This window comes from Piliocolobus tephrosceles, chromosome 3, assembly GCF_002776525.5.
Source record: "Piliocolobus tephrosceles isolate RC106 chromosome 3, ASM277652v3, whole genome shotgun sequence".
NCBI lineage: Eukaryota > Metazoa > Chordata > Mammalia > Primates > Cercopithecidae > Piliocolobus > Piliocolobus tephrosceles.
This window is the reverse complement of record NC_045436.1, coordinates 25288677-25311490: the sequence shown is the minus strand read 5'-3', so window position 1 is coordinate 25311490 and position 22814 is coordinate 25288677. Positions and strand designations below refer to the sequence as shown.

General features: G+C 34.9%; 1 protein-coding gene across 1 annotated transcript in view; it reads right to left on the bottom strand.

Annotated features, from left to right (window-relative positions):
• The window catches only part of MARCHF1 (membrane associated ring-CH-type finger 1), an 827429-nt gene that overhangs the window by 758160 nt on the left and 46455 nt on the right, over nt 1-22814 (bottom strand). The window lies entirely within an intron of this gene.

Here is a 22814-nt window from a genome sequence, read left to right as displayed (position 1 = left end):
TAGACGTACCCTGTATCACTATCAGATGGAAGCAGGAAAGAAAACATATGGAGACAAAGTTATCTACTGTCTAAATTAATAGTCCATTTTGTGAATGATTTAGAACTTCCTTTAGCTGCCCCAGGCCAGCTGATAACCTCTATCAGAAAGCTGAAGGTTTTCAGTCGCCTCAAGAAACTCTGTTTTTCACAAAGCATCTGGCTAGAGCGTTGAGAGGTATTGGGAGACTGTTAGTTATATGAGATCCCTATGGATCATAACTAGGTCATACATAATAATAATAATAATCTATTTACACTATGTTAATCATAAACTCTTAAATATATCAAAAGAATTGGCTAAACATCAGCCTTATTTTAGAGATAAGTAATTGGTATTATAACGGTTACATAACTTAAGGTACAGAGTAGAGGTTATGAGTGCAAGATCTGCAGGTAGACAGGCTGAGTTTTAAGTCTAGCTTAACTGTAATACCTTGCACAAATAACTTAATCTCTATTTAAAATTCCTTATTTGTAAACTGGAAGTGATAACAAATACTCTTCTCAATGGGTTATTGTGTTGACAAATGAGCTAATATACACAAAGTGATAAGACAAGTGTCTGCCATATAGTGAGGAGTGAAAAATGTTACTACCTATTATTACTCAAGGTTATTCAACTCATTAGTAACAAAATCAGAACTGCAAGTCACATTTACCCACTCCCAAACCAACTAACCTTCCAAACCTAGCATGCCATGTCAAAAGTAGCAATGACTTCTGTGTTTTGAGGAGAGGGATTTGGTAAAAATAAGCATGAATAAGTCATACTAGCAACTACTTTTTAGAGCAATGAAAGGCAGATTCTGCTCATCAGCTAGTAAGTATTCAGATCTCAGCTGACTCATTTTAAGAGGGCAACAAATTCATTAGGGGAGATGGGAAAGGGCAGAAATGAAAGTTTTGTTTAGATATCGGTGCTAACATTGTGCTTTTTATAAAAAGGATAAGAAAAAAGATGAATAAAAAGACACAATAACAAAAGTCTGCCTAAAATATTTTTAAATATCCAAATCCTATGCTTGTCCCTTGAAGCAGCAATGACAACACATTTTCCTAAAAAAGTGAGGTACCAATTTTTAAGAGAACCAAAGAATATATTTTTGTTTAAAAAATACTTTTATGCTAAGAGTGATATGGTTTGGATTTGTGTCCCCTCCCAAATCCCATGTCGAATTATAATCCCTAGAGTTGGAGAAGAGGCCGGTTGGAAGGAGATTGGCACATGGGGATGGATTTCCCCTTGCTATTCTCCTGTTAGTGAGTGAGTTCTCACATGATCTGGTTGTTTAAAAGTAAATATCACCTTCCTCTTTGCTCTCTTCCTCCTACTTCAGCCGCATAAGATGTGCCTGTTTCCCTTACTGCAGTGACTGTAAGTTTCCTGAGTCCTCCCCAGAAGCAGATGCCTGTATAGCCTGCAAAACCGTGAGCCAATTAAACCTCTTTCCTTCATAAATTGCCAAGTCTCAAGTAATTCTTTATAGCAGTGTGAGAATGAACTAATACAAAAAATTATTCTGTTTTGCCTTGATCATTATACTTTATAGTAGATGTTTTGAAGATGTGAAAAGTGACATAAGTAAATACATTTGTATTTCAAAATAAGCAACTAACTGTACTCTAAATTATATTATGTCCAAATTATTATTAACCAGCTTACCTGATTTGGTATTGTCCTTTAGTTCAAAACCCTTCTACTTAGAGTATGTGTCAGTTAACTTCAGCTGTAAAATACAACATCTAAAATAACTGTTGCTTAAACAAGACAGAAGTTTCATTCTCTTATATTTAAGAGAAGCCTGGAAGCAAGCTGGTAGAGTAGCACCTCAAAGTTGTACTCAGATTCAGGTTCTCTCCAGGTCACCTCATAGTTGTTCCTGGAGGACAACTGTCTTCTTCATGGTCTGTGCTGGTGCCTACACATACAACGGTAACATCATACCCACTACCTAAGCAAGAGGGTGAAAAAGGAGACTAAACCCGTTTTCAAAAGGGATTCCCTAAATACACATCTGCCCTTGTCTCATTGACAGGAACTCAGTCACCGGGTCATTTCTAAGAGGGAGAGAGGCTGAAAACTACATTGGCTGAACAGCACTTTTACTCGAGAAAGAGGAGTGAGTATTGGGAGACAACTAGCCATCTCTGCCTAAAAAAGAAATCAAAGAATAGAATACAGTAGAATAGCCTGTTGCGAGTGGGCAAGTTTTTTGTTGTATTGGCTGTGAGTTAGTGGGTAAACTGTGGATGAATGGAGGAGTAGCTTTGTACAGGCTGAGGGCCTACTAAATATGTGGAGATACCAGCCCACATATTTGTTATACTCAATGTAAATTAGGTCAACTGTGTTTCAATCCTCTGTTTATTTGTTCCTTCCTGGAGAAGCACTTTTATCCAGGCTAAAAACAATTTTCAGGATTTGGTAACCAGCGCAGACTTGAGATCCTGATTGCTTGGATCTCAATCCTGGTTACTCTTTTAACTAAACGTATGAATTGGACAAATTGTTTAATTTCTCTCTACCTCAGGCTCCTCATCTATAAAAATGAGGAAAATAACAAAATCTACTTCATAGAGTTGGTGTAAGGATTAAATGAATTGATAGAGGTAAAGCATTTATAACAAGTCTTTGCACAGGGTAATTGTTCAAAAAATGTTAGCTGTTATCAACTGCAGACTTGTGTTCTAGAAAAAGACAGTGGACTACAACCAGCAATCATACAGGTGATAGCCAAAAAGTAAAATCCACGGTGCAAAGAAATGTTTGATATTAACGTGAGAAGTAAGGGGGTTGGTTTTATTGTACTAGATTTGGAATCAATTCTCCCTTCTGCAGAGAGAAGTTCTGTAAAACGTTGATACTGCCACATATAATTCAGAAATGGTCAAGTGAAAGTGACTGACTATAATGGAGAAGGACACAGATTTAGATGTCACAGAGTAAAAGCACCCTACAAAGAGAGAGAAAACATTATAGCACAAAAGAGGTGGCAGGCATTTTAAGAATTGATAAATACAGAAGGAATTGCTTCAAGTCTCATGCAATGAAAAAGAGGAGTAACTGGCCTATAGAAATGAATGTGAATGATGACGGCCTAAAGTACTCTTGAGTACTTTCACAGACTGTGGATTCTATGTGGCTATTATTAAATGCCTTGAAGCAGAATGAAATGTGTGTAATGTAGGACAAAGACAAGGTTCATCAACCCTGACCTGGATTATGAAGGACTAGCCTTATATTTCACTTAGCCACAAAAGTACTTTTTATTTTAAAAAATGAATTTAATATGAGAATACTAATGTATATCATTTGTAATATGTTTATATATAAAACACACATATATTTCTATTTAAATTAATCATGTAATTTTCAGTTCATTCTGTGACTTGATAATACTCAACTTATCTGGTTGTCATTATAAAGTAAAGAGTTAAAGAACCTCTTCAGGTTTTCTTGTGGATATCTGAATTGGGTGGACCCCCAAAGACAACCACAGTTGGCTCTCTGTATCCATGGGTTCCACATCCATGAATTCAACCAACCACATATTGAAAATATTAGAAAGAAAATGGATAGTTGTGCCTGTATTGAACATGTACAGACATTTTTTTCTTGTCATTATTCCCTAAACGATATAACATAGCAACTCTTTACATAGCATTTAACTTATACTAGGTATTATAAGTAATCTAAAGATTATTTAATTATACAGGAGGATGTGTATAGGTTATTTACAAATATTACACCATTTTATATAAGGAACATAAGCATTCATGGATTTTAGTATCCACAGGAGTCCTGTAACCAATTCCCCATGGATACCAAGGAATGACTCTATACTGACCTGGTACCCGTGGCAAGCAAGATGAGCAGCATCCCAAACAGAATGCTGCCTTTACCTGACTAATTCACCCCAAACTGTGCTGCATGTAATATTTCTTCAATGAAGAAGAACCATATTTTAATTAAAAATGTCCTATTTTAATAAGCCCATGTGAGGTAAAAAGGTCTTTAAAATTGTCATTGATAAGGAAAGAATGTGAAAAATGTCAGACCCCAATACTGTATCTCATGTTTGAATTACTTTTCCTCTTTATTTCAGATAATTTATTTAGTTAGTTCAGTTTAATTTAGTTCAGATAATCAGATAGATCCTTTATTTTAAAGGGGAAAACAAAGATGTATTTGAGGTAGTGGTCTTTGTGAATGACTTACACATAGCTGGGGGCCCTGCTGGTCGTATTTATATCCTAGAATGAGAACAGCAAAGCAATATGAAAAAAATGTATGCATATTTTTAAAATAACCACAGAGAATGGCAAAGAACAAACGTAAGATGAGCAATATAATAAACCCTTAAGCCCAAGTAGTTTGTGCTACATTTCTCTAGACATTTTAAGATTAACATATGTATAATTTCTTATACTGTAAGAGGGATAATATAAACACAATTTTATGATTTATGCAGACAAGAACAATCTCTATCATATGTTTTTCACACATCCATGTGTCTAATTGTATTATTAAATCCAATTTTCTATTCAAAAAACATTTGGCAGCATCTGCTATGTGCCAGGCACTATTTTAGGTGCTGGAGAAATGATGGAAACCAAAACAATATTTCTATCTTCCTGGAATTATGTATTCTACTTAATTTGCCCAGTAATCATGAAAATGTTCTAATAAGGTAGAATTCATTCATTAGGGAATTAAGTCCAAAATCCTCTGCCAAGTGATGGTTCCCAAGGTAAACATTATTATCCAAAATCTTTCATGAGAGGGGAGCCCTTGCAAAACACCAGAAGTAGGAGAAGTTGGAGAACTAAGGAATTACTGCTCCTCAAATGATAAGAAACAGTGGGCAAGGCGACTAAAGTCACAGAAGTGGCAGCTCTGGAAGGAAAGGGACAACTGTTTCTCACCTGCCAGTCTCCACACACAAGCTGAGAGACACAACAAGGAAACACAGGCTTCCTCTCTACTGTGCATTTCATTTTACCATGCCTACAAATGTATAGCCTTTGCCATCCCAGATAAACATATACATCATACTTATAAGCAAACAGACAGAGAAGACTGAAAACAGAAAACCCGTCAATTAACTATAACATGGGAATGACCTAGGAATTCATATCCTTCAAAGAAATCCAGGTGCTTGGAACTGGTGACCCCTCCAAAACAAAAGCTTCCCTTAAGTAAAACTATAGATATGTCCTTAAAATGTGATAAAAATGTGTGCGTGGGGAGCGGGGCTGGGGGGTTGTAGGTTGGGAACTGAAAATTCTAGGGAGGTGACCTCTGCTCCACTGTTCCAAGCTCCCATCTCTCCGTCTTTCCCAAGTCAAAGACCAGAAAAGTGTCAGCAAAGCATTGGCTAGAGTCTCGGAATGGAGATCTGATACGGCTTTTCTCAATTACAGATGGAGTGAGAGCCTGAGACAAGCATCAGAGAGTGATCTGGTGAATACAGAGGATCCGATCCTTGTGACACAATGGCCACTAGGGCTACAGGCTACTCCAACAGAGATGGTTTTTAAAGTAATATAACAGTATATCTAAAACGGTCCAATCACTGACAGAGAGAGAGAGAGAGAGACAGAAAGTCAAAACAAACACATGCTGGTTATAGAAAACCTCTGTAGAAGATAGCTGATGATTTAAGTAAAAATATATCATCAGAATACCTGAAACAATTACAAGTCCAACACAAAGAAAGGACTTCCAGAGTAAACAGCATTAAACAAAGTAATTTTAAAAATTAGGATTTGCAAAGTAAACGACTCAGTGAATGAATTTAAAGAGTCTTGGATTCTGTTGAGGTCTCCTATAGTAGACTGAAAAATCAAGTAGAAGAAATATTTTAATAATGGAGAAAAGATACAAGGAGATAATAAACATCATACATCCTGGCAACATGCCTGAACACCAAGGATAAAAAAAAAAAAAAAAAAAAAAAAACTATTCAACTATTCAATATCCAAGGAATACATTATGTGAAAAAGAGAAAGTTATCAGACTTACATGTAATTTCTCACCTGCAACACTAGATGAAAGAATTTAATGGAAAAACATCTAGAAGATCCCTGAAATTCAAGGACTGCAACCCAAGAACCTAGAACCATGATAAGGTGTCATTCATATTTTAGTGTTAAAGGAAGACTTTTGAGAACATGCAAAGAGTCTGAGGGTATATTACCCATGTACCCAACTTTTCAAAAGATAGCACAAAAGATCCAAAGACAGGGAAGATAAAGAGGAAAATAAATAATGGTGATCAACGCCTCTTGTATTTACTAGCAGATGAATGTACTAGTGTAATCTAATATAATTAATTATAATAAAATCATAGAAATTAATACCTACTGTGGATTCTATGTGGCTACTGACTGCTTATATATCAAAGTAATGCTTTAAGCATTTTTCATTTAATCCTCATGAGAAAGTCATAGCTATTATTACAGTGACTTCAAAACTCAAAGTTTTGAGTGAAGGAAATAAAGAGTAAAATGTCTCAGCCTAGGAATACAAAGAAAAGTATAAATATTGTAAATTTCTTTCAGATGAGTGTTGGGGGAGGAGAAACACTTATGGAAGGACAGTTTCTTTTAGAGAAAATGGTATCTATGAAAACAATAAAACTGAATATATTAGTCATTTACTAAATTATCGATTAGATGATAAAAACTGAATTAAAAACCAGAACTGTAGCCAAGGAGTAGTGTTGGGTAAAAATACAAAATGAACAAGGAAAAAACTCAGCTACAGGCTATTTAAGAAACTCACTGAAATCAAAGTGATAAAGAAAGACAATATATACTAATTTCCTTTCGCTTGGGTATATACCCAACAGTGTGATTGCTGGATCATATGGTAGCTCAATTTTTAGTTTTTTGAAGAAAGTAGTGGGATCCTGGGGGGAGGTGGAGATGCTTAATTGGTACCAAAAAAAACAGAAAGAATGAATAAGACCTACTATTTGATAGCACAGCAGGGTGACTATGGTCAGTAATAAGAGCTTAATTGTAAATTTTTAAATAAGGAATTTAATTGGATTGTTTGTAAATCAAAGGATAAATGCTAGAAAGGATGGATACTCCATTCTTCATGATGTGTTTATTTTACATTGCATGCCTGTATCAAAACATCTCATGTATCCCATAAGTATACACATCTACTATGTATTCACAAAAATAAAAAAATTAAAAAGACAACATAAAAGGATTAGCAAGGCAAAATGTATAAATGAAAACAGAAAGAATGCAAGAATATCAATAATATTATCAGCTCAAGTGGAACTTTAAGGTTACCTACACAGGTAAAGTCATATTAGGTAATTATAATTTATGAGTAGACATGATGTCCATAAACTTGAAGATACCTAAATATGATTGCTAAATGTGTAAAGTAAAAACTGTTAGAAATCAAAGAAGAAGCTGATAATTTAAAACAATAAAATAAATTATAAATGGCTGTCAAAGATACACAGAATTTCACTTAAAAAATCAATCAAATTAATTTAATAGCTATATATAGAACCTCACATTTCTCCATTAGAAAATTTACATTTTTTGGTACTTTTATGAAACATCAACAAAAATAAATCACATACTTGCCCTCTAAGAAACCTTGTGTTGTTGTTTCTTTTTAAGATCTTACAGGTTAGCTATTCTGATCATATTATAATAAATTTAGAAAATGTGTGCCATTTGACCCAGCCATCCCATTACTGAGTATATACCCAAAGGATTATAAATCATGCTGCTATAAAGGCACATACACACGTATGTTTATTGCAGCACTATTCACAATAGCAAAGACTTGGAATCAACCCAAATGTCCATCAGTGACAGACCAGACTAGATTAAGAAAATGTGGCACACATACACCGTGGAATACTATGCAGCCATAAAAAAGGATGAGTTTGTGTCCTTTGTAGGGACATGGATGCAGCTGGAAACCATCATTCTCAGCAAACTATCGCAAGAACAGAAAACCAAACACCGCATGTTCTCACTCTTAGGTGGGAATGGAACAATGAGATCACTTGGACACAGGAAGGGGAACATCATACATCGGGGCCTATTGTGGGGAGGGGGTAGAGGGGAGAGATAGCATTAGGAGATACACCTAATGTAAATGATGAGTTAATGGGTGCAGCACACCAACATGGCACAAGTATACGTATGTAACAAACCTGCACATTGTGCACATGTACTCTAGAACTTAAAGTTAAAAAAAAAAAAAGTATGTTTGATAATCGTAGCCTATTTCAAATTAATAAACATACTTTTAAAATAATCCCTGGATGAAAGAGGAAAGCAAAACTGAAGTATTAACTATATAAAAAGCATATATAAGAAAACACTATATGAGAGTAATTGAGACATGGCAAAAGCTGTACTTAGGAAAATATAGTCTACAGTGCCTATAATATTAAAGATTAATGCATATCTTTAAAAATAGTCCTCATAAGAAAACAGAAATAATTTCAGTTACACTTATTTTAACAATTGGAAGATGAAATTAATGTAAAATATCAAAGCAGAAATTATATAAAATTAATGAATATAAGTTCAAAACTTCTATGAAGATACCAATGAAGCAAATAAGCCACTGACTAAGGAGAGGATGAGTAGCAAAAAAAAAAAAAAAAAAAAAAAAAAAAAAATGCAGCATTAGTAATGAGAAGAGGGGCACATCATTTATAGAAGACATTAAATTTAAAAAATTATATTTGAAATGGAAAAATTATAATTGAAATTACGGCAGTATATTTTAAAGTGACAGGCAATAACATACTTCTTAGCAAAATCTGAATTACCAAACTGGACCTAAGACATGGAAAATTAGTACTACATCAATTAGCTAAAAAGAGATCGGAAATGTGATAAAAGATATACTATTTGAAAAATAACTTGAATTAGGGGGATTCAGAGCAAATTCTATCTAGCCTCTAACTTTTAAAGAACACATATTTTCAAAGTTATTTAAAATATTCAACAATGTAAAGGCTAAAATGACATGGAAAATTCTTCAGTTGATTTTAGGAAGACAGCATAACTTTCGTGTCAAAACCTAATAAAGATCAAACAAAAATAAAGACCAATTTTAATGATTTCAATGAAAACTTTAAAGTAAAATATGAATAAATAGAACCTACTTCTGTGTAATAAGATTAATACCCCATGACCCAAGTCTATTTCAGGAAACCTGATAACATAATCAATTACACAAACAAACAGAGGAAGAAAATCATACGATTATAACATTAGAAGTAGGAAAGGCATTTGACACATTTCATACATTCCTAAAAGAAATTCTGAATAAAATAGAAAAAGTAAAAAACACTGCTGACATATATTGGCAATTACTTAAAAATCAGCTAATGTTAACCCAAATATTGAAACACAAAAACTATTACAATTACAGTTGGAAATTGCACAGGGAAACACACTATTATTGAACATTGATGTGAAGAGTCTAGTAAATATAATCAAAGAAAAATATAAAATTGTATAAATAACAAAAAAGAATATATAAAACTTTCTTTGATGAACGTATTTTATACTTTGAAAACTCAAGTTTTAAACTCTAAGTTTAAAAATCTCTATATTCAATGTAATAATTCAATAAAGTTCTGAATGTAAGAAGCTAGAAGAAATGAATATTTAGCCTCTGTTTTAGCAATGAGTGAAAAACTTCTGCTTATAATAAGGAAGAAATAAATATTTATTCTCTACATTAGCAAGAAGTAATTTTAAAAGAAAATAACAAAAGATATTTGCAAGAGCAACAAAACATAAAATCTTTAGAAATAACTTTAACAAGAAAGTCTCAGATCTATATAAACAAAACAAATGATTGAGGAAGAGATCAAAAGAAGTTGTAATGAAAGGGAATACATTCTATTTTCTTGGATGATTTATATAATCAAAATAGAAAGTCTTAAAAATTTAACAATAAATGCAATTATAACTAAAATACCAATAATTTTAATTTAGTAAAATGATATGGAAGTTCATATGAAAAAAATAAATTTCCAAGAATAACCAAGAATAGTACAATAAAGGAAAAAAAGAATATCGAGAGTGGACAACATTTATTTGCCTTGTAAGATATTACGAGATAAGTACTCATATTGATATTTTATTAGCATAGGAATAGGAGTAGACAAATAGATCAGTGGAAATAAACAAGTCTATATTAAATGTATATGTATACATACTATATATAGGTAATCAAAGATACAGGTAATAATGAAAGATGCAGGTAATAATCAAAACAATAAGAGAACACATGACTCTAAAGATAGTTGCTAGCAAAATTGTGGCTACTGGACAGTGAAGAACACTGTACAAGAGAAATGGACAAGGACCAGTGAGTTGGTAGACAGAAATAAAAATATGTGTGTGTGTGTGTGTGTGTGTGTGTGTGTGTGTGTGAATATATATATATATATAATATATAATATATAATTTGCAAGGACATTTGTGAGAAAACTACACGATAGTCCAATACAGTTTTTTAAAAGATGAATTGTTTAGAAATAATACTGAAATAACTTGCTACATACCTTAGAGTATTAAGTTGGACCCCTTTTTACTTCATATACAAACATTAGTTTCAGAGGATTTAAACACACTTATTTAAAGAAAAGGTAAGACAAAACTTACAAAACCAATATAAGAAAACTCATACTAAAACCTGAGATTACAAAACTTACAAAACCAATACAAGAAAACTCATACTAAAACCTGAAATTACAAATGCAAATAAGACTTTAGTGATTTGAGAGTCTGAGGCAGGAGAATCACTTGAACCCGGGAGGTGGAAGTTGCAGGGAACAAAGATCGCACCACTGTACTCCAGCCTGGGCGATACAGTGAGACTCCGTCTCAAAAAAATAAAAATAAAAAAGACCTCAGTACTCAAGAAAGAAAACCCAAAATGTACAGAAATATGATAGAAACATTTCACTTTGTTAAAATTTTATAATATGGCAAAGATACCATGCATGAAATAATTGATGCCCAGAGGCAAGGGGAAAAATAAAAATAAAAATGAAAATAAATTTAAAATAACATTGTGCATTAAAAACATAATATATGATGCAGTGGCTATAACAGACACTCAAGCTGCAGCTCACTATTGTACATTTTTATGTCGATTCCAAAACTTTCAATGTTAATAAGTGCTTTAAAACATTTCTTAATAGTAAAATATTCTTTATGTTTTTCATTCTAAACTCCCAAACCAGCAGCATATTGTCTCATCAAGCAGTAAAGAAAGCTTGTTATTATTTCAATTTTCCTACTTTTTAAAAAAATCTTGTCTTTACTAGAATTGCAGCTCTCCACTGAGGACATAATGATCAAAATAGCAAGTTACCAAATGGGGTTAAATGCAATGTAAAAGCAGCATGGGTGTGGTCCCAGTTGCCAGACAATGAGATGCAAAATGACTAGTTCTTAAGGTCCACATCATCTTCTGATCTAGGCATCCAGCCGGTGGTCTACATCATATTCAAAAGGAAATTAAATTTTAATGAACGAAAAGTTGTAATATCAAAGATATTCTTCCAAAAATAAGGATTAATTGGATGCCAAGAGAGATACAGGTAATCATAAAAACAGGAAGAGAACACATGACTCTAAAGATAGTTGCTAGCAAAATTGTGGCTACTGGACAGTGAAGAACATTGTACAAGGGAAATGGACAAGGACCAGTGAGTTGGTAGACAGAAATGAAATCAGGAATATAGCAAAGTCACTATAGAAAGCGAGTATTTGCTGCTATGTAGAGCAGAACTATATCTGTCTGACAAATTCAAAGTGCTGTTAATGAAGCTGTATTTATATAAACTAGATTTAGCAATAAGATAACTAAAACTTTTCTGAGGCAACTAATACGTTTTCAATTAAACTACAAACCTTACTTATTCACAGATAGTAGCTAAGAGCATAGACTCTGGAGCCAAACTAAAGTCTTCCTGTAGTCTAATTTCAGATTTTCTGCTTATTTGTTGTGACCCTAGGTATTTTTCTTAACTTGATTATGTCTCACTTGTCTTATCGGTTCAATAGGGGTTAATAATAGTACCTACCTCATAGGTTTGTTGTGAGGATTGTGTGTATATATAAATATATAGGACTTAAAAAAGTCCCTCGCAACATATAAGTACTAGTAGGTATTAGCTATTATTATCTTCTATTCAGTCAGCAAAATATATTTATTGAGTGTCTACTATACTCCAGATGCTATATTGGCACTTAGAACAAAAATAGTAATCAGAAATATAGTCTTAACTTCAAGTAGTTCAATAAGGAGATGAACAAGTTACCAACAATTTCAAGTCATTGTAAAACAGCTCTGATTAGATATATGCAGTCTCCTGAGGAAACAGAGGGAGCAGCGTCGCTCAATGAAACCAAAAGGTCAACACAAACCCAATTCTAGATATGACTATTGAGATGACTGTTAAAGAATGGAGGAAAAGTGAAGAGCACAGCTTGTGCAACTGATGAGAGAATGAAGCATTATTATGTTAAAAGGAGAATTACAACTCTTTTTTGCAACACTTGGAGCTAAAGTCAGGGCAAGGGAGAGGAATGTGGTGAGGTGATTGTGGTCAGGTCAGTGAAATGACACGGGAAAGAGATTAAAAAATATATTGTATGCTTGAGAATTTGAACATGACCCTAAAAGGCTTTTAAGTCAGGGTGTGACATGCTCAGTCACCCCTGCACTCCAAGTCCAGGTTGGCCTGGGAAGAGTGACACTGGAGGCTGAGAGGCCACTTTCAATGCCATCACAGTAATTCAGGAAGAACTGATGATAGCCTATTCCAAAGCAATGTCAGGAAGGAGAAGGAAAAACATACAGCAACGAAGGAAATCAATCTTTAAAAGTTGGTTTCTAATTTGGTGTAGGAATCTGGGGAAACAAAGGAATTTACAATAACTTTCCAGCTTGTGTAGTTTCCAGCCCCTGCAGCTGGAAAGCTGGTGCAGCTATTCTTTAAAATAGAAACAAGAACAGATTGGGAGGAAACTCCAGCATGAGGTATGTCATATGTGGGTTGTCTGTGGGACATCCAAGAAACATTTTTAGTATGCAGCTAGGCATCGCACCTGAGTCTCAGGAGAGCTATTTGGGCTACGGATACACAACTGTGTGCCATCACAACCTGGCTATATATTATCCTATACCCTCAGGGAAAGTACACAAAATCAAAAGAGCAGAGGGCTAACTGTGGATCATGAATTTTTTTTACTTTAAAAATATCTGTGGAGAAAATTCTAAAGTTAGATTTAGACCAATATTTTAGCACATGATGTATTTTCTCATATCTAAATAAGTAAAGAAAAGCATTAGGGCAACAAATTAGGTGTGTTCTGAAAGATGCTGAAACATTAACATGGCAAATATTTACTTTTTGACATGCAAACAGCAGAGTAAGCTTTAGATTTATGATTTTGATTTATTTATACAGTTCTACAACTATATATCAAAAATAAGATTATATAAAATTTTAAAGCAAGAATGTATTCACCAATTCAAATATGAAAACTGTTTCAGTGTCAGTCTGTATTTCTCAAATCAGTCAAATGCTAAATATAATGTGCAACTAAAGAGCAGAGACCAAGTGGATAGTTGAATCAGTGTATCGAGTCATACGAAATTTTTTTTTTTTTTTTGAGACCGAGTTTTGCTTTGTTGCCCAGGCTGGAGTGTAATGGCACAATCTAGGCTCACTGTAACCTCTGCCTCCCAGGTTCAAGCAATTCTCCTGCCTCAGCCTCCCCAGTAGCTGGAACTACAGGCATGCATGTACCAGCATGCTCAGCTAATTTTTGTATTTTTAGTAGAGATGGAGTTTCACCATGCTGCCCAGGCTGGTCTTGAACTCCCGACCGCAGGTGATCCACCCACCTCAGCCCCCTTAAGTGCTGGGATTACAGGCATGAGCCACCACCCCCAGCCATATGAAATATTTTTAAATAAATTAAATGTGACTTTATATATTTCACAGGATAACATGGGTGGAGGCATACTAAATTACAAAAGATTCCCAGTTTAAGCATTCTCGCCACAGAATCAACTTTCAGTTAAGATTTTTTTTTTCCCGGGAGAACCACTAATATATTTCAAATAGATCACCAACCTAAGTATACATGTAATGCATTGTATAAATTAATGATTCCCTCAATATTCTACATCTCATTACTGGAGAAGGAACTTTTCACCCCAAACAGTATTCAATCATTTGACACCTGGAAGAAGATTAAAAACTGCCAGAAACAAACAAAATCCACATTATCATCAGAAACTAACAGATGAGCTTTGGCAAAAGTAAACTGTCCCTTGACCTCCATAACAACCTTTTTCTTATGGAAACTGTGACATCTGGTTCCTTTATAATTCATCACCCTCTTCTGCTTAAAGTGTTACAATAATATATATTTACATTACAATAGAAGAAAGTAGTCACTGTGCTCCACATTTCACCAGCCTGTGATATAAAAATGAAAAGGAAGAAATAAAGAAAAAAAGAAAAAGGAGAAAGAATGAATAAATGAAAAGATGGAAGAAAAAAAGATCATGCTTATATCAATGCTCAAATTACAAGGGCTGAGCCCCATCTACTCACCATATTTCCATCACTTATTCAGAGGGTGTATTAGGCCATTCTTGCATTGCTATAAATAAATACCTGAGACTGGGTAATTTATAAGAAAAGACATTTAATTGGCTCACAGTTTTACAAGCTATGCAGGAAACACGGCAGCATCTGCTTATGGGGAGGCCTCAGGAAGCTTCCAATCATGACAGAAGGCAAAACAAGAGCAGGCACATCACATGGCAAAAGCAGGAGCAAGACAGGGAAAGAGTGGACCAGGAGGTGTCACACACTTTTAAATGACCAGATCTCACCAGAACTCAGAGTGATAGCTCACCTAACACCAAGGAGATGGCCCAAGCCATTTACCAGGGATCCACCCCCATGATCCACACACCTCCTACCAGGCCCCGCCTCCAACAATAGGGATTACAATTTAACATGAGATTTAGGCATGATATGCAGACCATATCAGAGGTTCTCTGTGTTTCTTCAAGCCCTCATAGGGATGTCTCACTTTGCTCACAAACCAATCTGCCAACTGCAGTTACTAGATAGCATCTGTTCACTTTTCCTCTTTTGCTCACTATCTCCCTTTGGGTGACTATAGCAAAATACTCGTTGTAAGAATGCCAAGTCCATGCCAAGGGCATTCTCACCTTCTGCTTCTAAAGCCATCTGACCAAATTCAGCTTCTGTGAAAGAAGGTTAAAAAAACAAAAAGGCCTTTTCACCTGCAAACCTTATTTTATCACCTAGACAACACAGCAGTGTTGTGTCTGCTCAGAGCCCACACAATCTTTACAGAAAACCAGTTTATTAGGTTGCTGTCTCACTACTCCCTTCCTGTAAGCAACCAAACCCCTTTTACAGGATGGGGTTAGGAAGAAATTCTGAAGTTTGTCATGTTTTCCCCTCCATCACTTGATCTCTTGAAGCTGCCACTGCTGCCAAGAGCCCGGTGCACACACACAGACATAGGTCCATAAAACCCACCTTTAACCACAAAATGAAAGCTCCATATGCTTCAAACTGTGCAAGTTGCAAACTTTGGGATTATTAAGTGTGTCATTTAGAAAATAAAACAGATAATTACAATTTCCCTTGAAAATACATGAATAGACAAAGCCAAACATGACGATGTACTAAAGCTGCTGCAAGAACATGCTGAGGAACATGCACATAGCTGGTCCTCTGCAGGATGGCAGTAGGAGGCCTTCGAAAATGCAAGGCTACCTGATACAGGATAGGATTATATTGTGCAAAATACCAAAATCTTACCCAGCACCAAATTTCTTATATTAAAAATTACAGAACAGCACTTGAGATTTTACCACATTTTTGGAAATGAAGCTGTTAACCATTCATGCTACACCTATATTTATTGAAAAATATAAATCACAGGTTTTTCAGGGGTAGACCTAGATATAATGATGCTCCAGTTCTGTAAAAGTGATTTTGAATGGTACCTACAAATACATAAAAGCACATCCATTCCTGAATTAAAGCTTTATATTTTTTTGTGTCAGTAGATAATTAAGTTGCTTGAAAGCTGAAATATTTAGCCATTAATACCATCCTGATGAAAACAGTTTTCAGATAATTTCATTAATCCTTTTTATATTATTAGTTAATATTTCTCTTATCTCCTTTTATTTAAAAATAATAATAAGACTTTCTCTCCTAAGTGAACAGCATTACCTTTTATAATCTTAGAGCTTTATTAAAGGCGGAGACAGAGGAAATAGAAAAGTAAACAGTGGCTCATTCAAAATAAGTTACATTAAAAGGAAAGTATGAAATGCAAGAATTAATTATGATGCTGAATAACTAAGGTCCTGTATGAGAAAGAAAAGAAAAATGGTGGCGAGTTAAAGCATTCTTTCAAATGCTTTACAAAGCAAGCTGTTAAGACAGAATGTTTTGAAGAGAAAGAATGTAAGTGTACTTCTTTGATTTTAGACTCCTCATTTGTATATAAATGTTGGCATTTTAATTTTGCTTGTTCAGCCTTTCATGTTTGTATGCATACATGCATGTACATTTTAGGTAATAATATAAGGCTATTAAAATGCTAGCAGAGTTCACTTCTTTTTAAAATTGTGTGTCTTAACAGGTTGTTTTATAAAATATTTATAAGAATGCTTTATTTTATCCCATTTTCCTTCTTTTTTGGTCACATTTATATATAGTAGAGTATGTGTGTATATAAATACATCTACATATCTATAATAATTCTCAAGACAAATTTTATGTATGTTGATAAAAAGAAAATCTCTGAATACTGCTCAGTCTTAAGAAGCTCATTTTCATCTCTTTTATTTACAGTCTAGCTTATCTTCATCTTTATGCAAAATTTCAAATATATACAATAACAGAGAAGACAATAAAAGAACCTCCATGTGTTTGTCATTTAGAAATCATTTTAATAACTACATGGATAGTCCTAGTCCCAATGGTTTTGTTCATTAGAAATATTTCAGGATCTCACGTAGTTCAATGCTCCACAGAGCATTCATCTCCCTTCTGGTTTCCCTCTTACCTCTGTCTTTCTTTCTACCTTATATTCTTCCCTTACTACTTAGTTTTTCTCTGATTCTGTCTGTTCCTATTAAAGTTAAGACCAAAAAATAATAATAAGTATGCAAATAGAAAGAGAAAAAGACAGAATAATGGGCTAGAACCTGCCTCCGTCAGGTCTTTCTTATTTGTCACTTTCAGCACACCCAGAGCTTACATATCACCCAGACACACAAGTGACTATTGTTCCAGCTTCCATCTCCTCTGACCTTCCTGTTTTACCTGCCAGAGTCTGTTATTAAAAATAATGCCATGGTTGCTTTTACAAAAAATGAGTATTTCAGATTCATAGATATTAGACATAATATTCACAAACATAAATTAGTATGAGTTGCTCTTCTACTAAAATTTAGCTCAGGAAATGGAGCTTTGAGAGAACAGAATATTGTATTGCTGATGGCAGTCAGGATTAAAACTAGGTGGTGTGGTAGTGGGCAGCACTGTGGAGCAGGGGAAGATGCTGGGTTCTATGTCCTTTTGTGAGTTCTAGGGGCAACATTCATGAGACAGCTGGGTTCCTGAGAACAGGGTGCAGAAAAGAAGATCAGCTTTACTGCATTTCAAAATTTACTTTAGGGCTGGCCTTGAGCAGAGAAAAGGAGAGCCCTGATTTAAGCACCTAGAACTCAATGAAACTGGTGTTAAATCTTAACTGTATCATGATTAACTGGGTATCTATGATATAGTCTAAATGCCAAATCAGCAACATAAGATTATAATTGTGGGTGAAAAGTTCTGCAAGAAGACTTAGAAAAAAATACATTAACATAATTAGATGTTTAAAAGCTGCCTATATTAAATATACTTTCATTATTGCCAAATTTTAGGGAATATTATGGTATTGTTCAATTGTTCTTATATTTAACAATATATACTCAAAGATTTATGAATGATGTGAAATATCTGGGATTTATTTCAATATAATCAGAGAAAATGAGAGGAGTGTGAAAAAAAAGAAATAAGAATGCCATGAGTTGGTCATTGTCAAAGTTGAATGACAGAAACATGGGAATTCATTTCATTGTCCTCTCCACATGTGTTTCAGACTTTACATAATAAAGATGAAATATAAATAATAGATGACAAAATTGTGTATATGTATATAAATATGTATATATTTTCCATATGTACACAGATGTAACTCATTTTATTATACTTCACTTTACTGCACTTTACAGAAACTGTTTTTTACAGATTAAAAATTTGTGGCAGCCCTGTGTTGAGCAAGTCTATCAGTGCCATTTTTCTAAAAGTAGGTACTCACTTTGCATCTTTTTACCACATTATGGTAATTCTCACAATATTTTAAATGATTTCATTATTATTATTATTATATCTGTTATGGTGACCTGTGACTAGAAATTTTTGATGTACCAATTGTAGTCATTTGGGGGCACCATGAAGTGTGCCCACATAAGATGGTGAACTTAATCAATGAAGGACTTATCTATTCTGATTGCTCTGACCATTCCTCCATCTCCACCCCTCTCCTCGGACTTCTCTGTTCCCTGAGATACAACAATATTGACATTAGTCCAATTAATAAGCCTACAATGGCCTCTTAAGTGTTTAAGAGAAAGGGTCACTGTCTCTCACTTGCAATCAAAAGCTACAAACAATCAAGCTTAGTGAGAAAGGCATGTTGAAAGCCAAGAGGCCAAATGCTAGGCGTATTGTGCCAAACAGCTAAACAAGTTGTGAATGCAAAGGAAGGGTTCTTGAAGGGAATTAAAAGTGCTACTCCAGTGAACACATGAATGATAAGAAGGTAAAACAGCCTTATTTGTGTGGTTTGAATAGAAGATCAAAACCAGCCACAATATTCCTTTAAGCCAAAGCATAATCCAGAGAATGGCCCTGATTCTCTCCGACTCATGAAGGTTGAGAGGTGTGAGAAAGCTGCAGAAGAAAAGTTGGAAGCTAGCAGAGATGAGTTCATAAGGTTTAAGGAAAGAAGCCATCTCCGTGACATAAAAGTGCAAGGTGAAGCACCAAGTACTGATACGGAAGCTGCAGCAAGTTATCCAGAATATCTAGCTAAGATAACTGACGAAGGTAGCTACACTAAACAACAGATTCTCAATGTAGATGAAACTGCCTTGTACCGGAAGGAGATGCCATTAGGAGTTTCATAGCTAGAGAGAGAGGTCAATGCCTGGCTTCAAAGCTTCAAAGGACAGGCTGACTCTTTTGTTAGGGGTTAATGCAGCTGTGACATTATGTGGAAGCCAACACTCACTTACCATTCTGAAAATCTAGGGTGCTTAAGAATTATACTAAATCTACTCTGCCTGTGCTCTAAGAATAGAATCAAAAAAGCCATAATGACAGCACATCTGTTTACAGAATGGCTTACTAAAATTTTAAGCCCACTGTTGAGACCTACTGCTCAGGAAAAAAAAGAAATCCTTTCAAAAGTTACTGCTCATTGACAATGTACCTGATCACCAAGAACTCTGATGGAGATGTACTAGGAGATTTACATTGTTTTCACATCTGCTAAGACAATATCCAGTCTACAATCCATAGATCAAAGAATAATTTTGATTTCAAGTCTTATTATTTAAAAAATACATTTCTTAAGGCTATAGCTTTCATAACTGGTGATTTCTCTGATGGATCTGGGCAAAGTAAATTGAAAACTTTCTGGAAAGGATTTGCCATTCTATATGCCATTAAGAACATTTATGATTTATGGGAGGAGGTCAAAATATCTACATTAACACGAGTTTGGGAGAAGTTGATTCCAACCTTCATGGACTATTTTGCGGAGATCAAGACCTCAGAGGAGCAAGTAACTGCAGAGGTGGTAGAAATAGTAAGAGAACTAGAACTGGAGCCTGAAGATGCAACTGAATTTCCTCAATCTGATGATAAAACTTAAACAAATGAAAATTTGCTTCTTACTGATGAGCAAAGAAAGTGGTTTCTTGAAGTAAAATCTATTCCTGGTGAAGATTCTGTAAACATTGTTGAAATGACAGCAAAGGATTTAGATTATTACATAAACTTAGATGAAAAGGCAGTGGTATGGTTTGAGAGGGTTGACTTCAATTTTGAAGTTTTACTTTGGTTAAAAGCTATCAAAAAGCAACACATGCTACAGAGAAATACTTCACAAAAGGAAGAGTATTGATGAAAAAAAAATTCATTGTCTTATTTTAAGAATTTGCCTCAACCACTCCAACTTTCAGCAACCAACACCCTGATCGGTTAGCAGCCGCCAACATTGAAGCAGGACCCTCCAGCCACAAAGAGAATTATGACTTGCTGAATGCCCAGATGATCATGAGCATTTTTCAGCAGTAAAGTAGTTTTAAATTAAAATAGGAATATTTTTGGATGTAATACTATAAATATAGCATAAATATAACTTTTGCATTCCCTGGGATGCCAAAAAACGTATGTGACTCACTTTATTGGGACATTGGCTTTAATACGGTGCTCTAGAACAATATATATACTGAATATATGTACTCTTTCAGTAATCAATCAGGCAAGCTTAGTATGCTATCTAGTATTTCCAACAGAAATATTTCTCTTTTTTCACCAAAAATAAGTAGCTGTGGAAAGAGAGAAATATCTGATAGGAGTTAATGAATTTGCATTTACTGTACCAAGAGACAACATTAGTATCAAACCCACGAATATAAAATGCTGGGGCAGAAGGTTCACAGCTGTGAAAACGAAACTTTTCCAACCAGACCACCAAAGGGGAAAAGTTGCTGTCTTCTTGACAGATGAGAGATGAAACAACCAGATTGGCTATTCAGAACACTACCAATATTCCTGAAAGACAGCCCATGTCAGATAAACATCCTTAGTAAACATTAGGAAATGGTGTTATGGTGGTAAAGGAACATTGGTATTTGGTTAAGACAAAAAAAAGGAATAAAGGAAATACTAACCAGATAGAATTTTGCCTTTTGGACTATGTACAGAATATGCAATATCCATTGAAGAAGGATTTACCAGTCTCAAAGAACTCAGAGGTCCCTAGCATCATTTTATGCAAATCAGTTCCTTTGCTCCATTTATTTTACAATACATTACAAAAGTTATATGCTTTTTCTATTGAAGCAAATATTCATATTTTAAAATAATGCATCTTGGAATCAGTAACCAGTGTATTGAAAGAATACCTTCTTTCACAGTAGGAGTTGCTTATACTTATGTTGAGGATAAATTTTCTTTAAGAATAAAAATCATGAATATTATCCGTATAAGCACTTCTTTTATTCTCACCCTATTTTGTAGGTGTGGCAGGCAACAATTCAAAGGTTACTACCAGGTTGTAAATCTTTGTTCTTTAGTTCTTGTTAGTATTAACAGAAAAATATCTGTCTCATCACATGAAAGAAGTATGAATAGGGCTGGCATGTACAAAAAACTTTCTCTCCTACAAGTTAGCAACAAATTTATATACACTGGCATTTTAATGACTGTAGAAAATTTTATCCATCAATCTTTCAAAAGCTAGTGAGGATAAAATAATCTTCTAACTTCTAACAGGAATTAGCTGTATCTAAAAGAAGGAAGGAAAGAAGAAAAGAAAGGTAGGAAGAGAGGGAGGGAGGGAGAAGGGAAAGGAGGGTGAGGAGAGAAAGGAAAAGAGGAAAAGAAAGGAAAAAAGTAAACCTGTGAAAGTGTAAGTTTTAGAGTACTTGGCACTGAATACATTAATAGTAAGCTATTCAGTCGAATTAACAAGAGGGTAAAATGAGAGTTTTCTACCATCATCACCCTGCAAAAGTATCAATTTCGACTACCACCTGTGGATGAGAGTAACTGTGGGATTTGGGTGTCCAGCAAAGAAGTTTCACCAGACTGTTGGAGCACAAAAATCTGAAAATAAATGCATTTTTAAAAGGTTAAAAAAATTCATTTTACCTGCGGCACCTCACCCCAAGGCAGCGTGGCTCAACACCAAGAGAACCTCCCCTAGGCTCTGCTCACAGGGAAAAATGACAGTGTAACGAGTGAGCACCTGGTTCCCTCAGCTATGCAGAATGCTGCCCAGGATATCCATTATCTTTCTCACTCACCCAAAATACTAAGATGATCAGCATGTATGGCTAAGAGAGTCTGGGAGCAGGAAAAAGTGGTCACGGTCCTTACTAACCAATCTGTGGACAACTACCCCAAACCACTTGGGATATCTGGCATGTGTACACCTCCTAACTAGCCTACAGACACCCTCAATGGTCCACACACCTTACACCCCTAACTCCTAGCCTGCTCTCCACATAATACCCAAGTGGTGAGTATGAGTCTTGCAGACAGTTTATGACCACATGCAGCCAGCTGGCTGAACTCTGTGGATCAGAAGAAGGCATACAGACTCAAGCATGTCAATGTATCACCCTGGGGGAAAAAAAATGAAAGACTATCAGCACTTGACTTGGCTTTCTTGGATCAAGAAAAGGCACAGAATCTTAACAATTCTCCCCCCTCCTAAAGAAGGCACAAGAGGAGTGGAGTAGGTACTTTCATAGAAAATGTATGAGCTGAAGTACCTCAGAATCCCTATCCTGGCTAACTAATATGTTGCTCTCACAGAACTCTAATA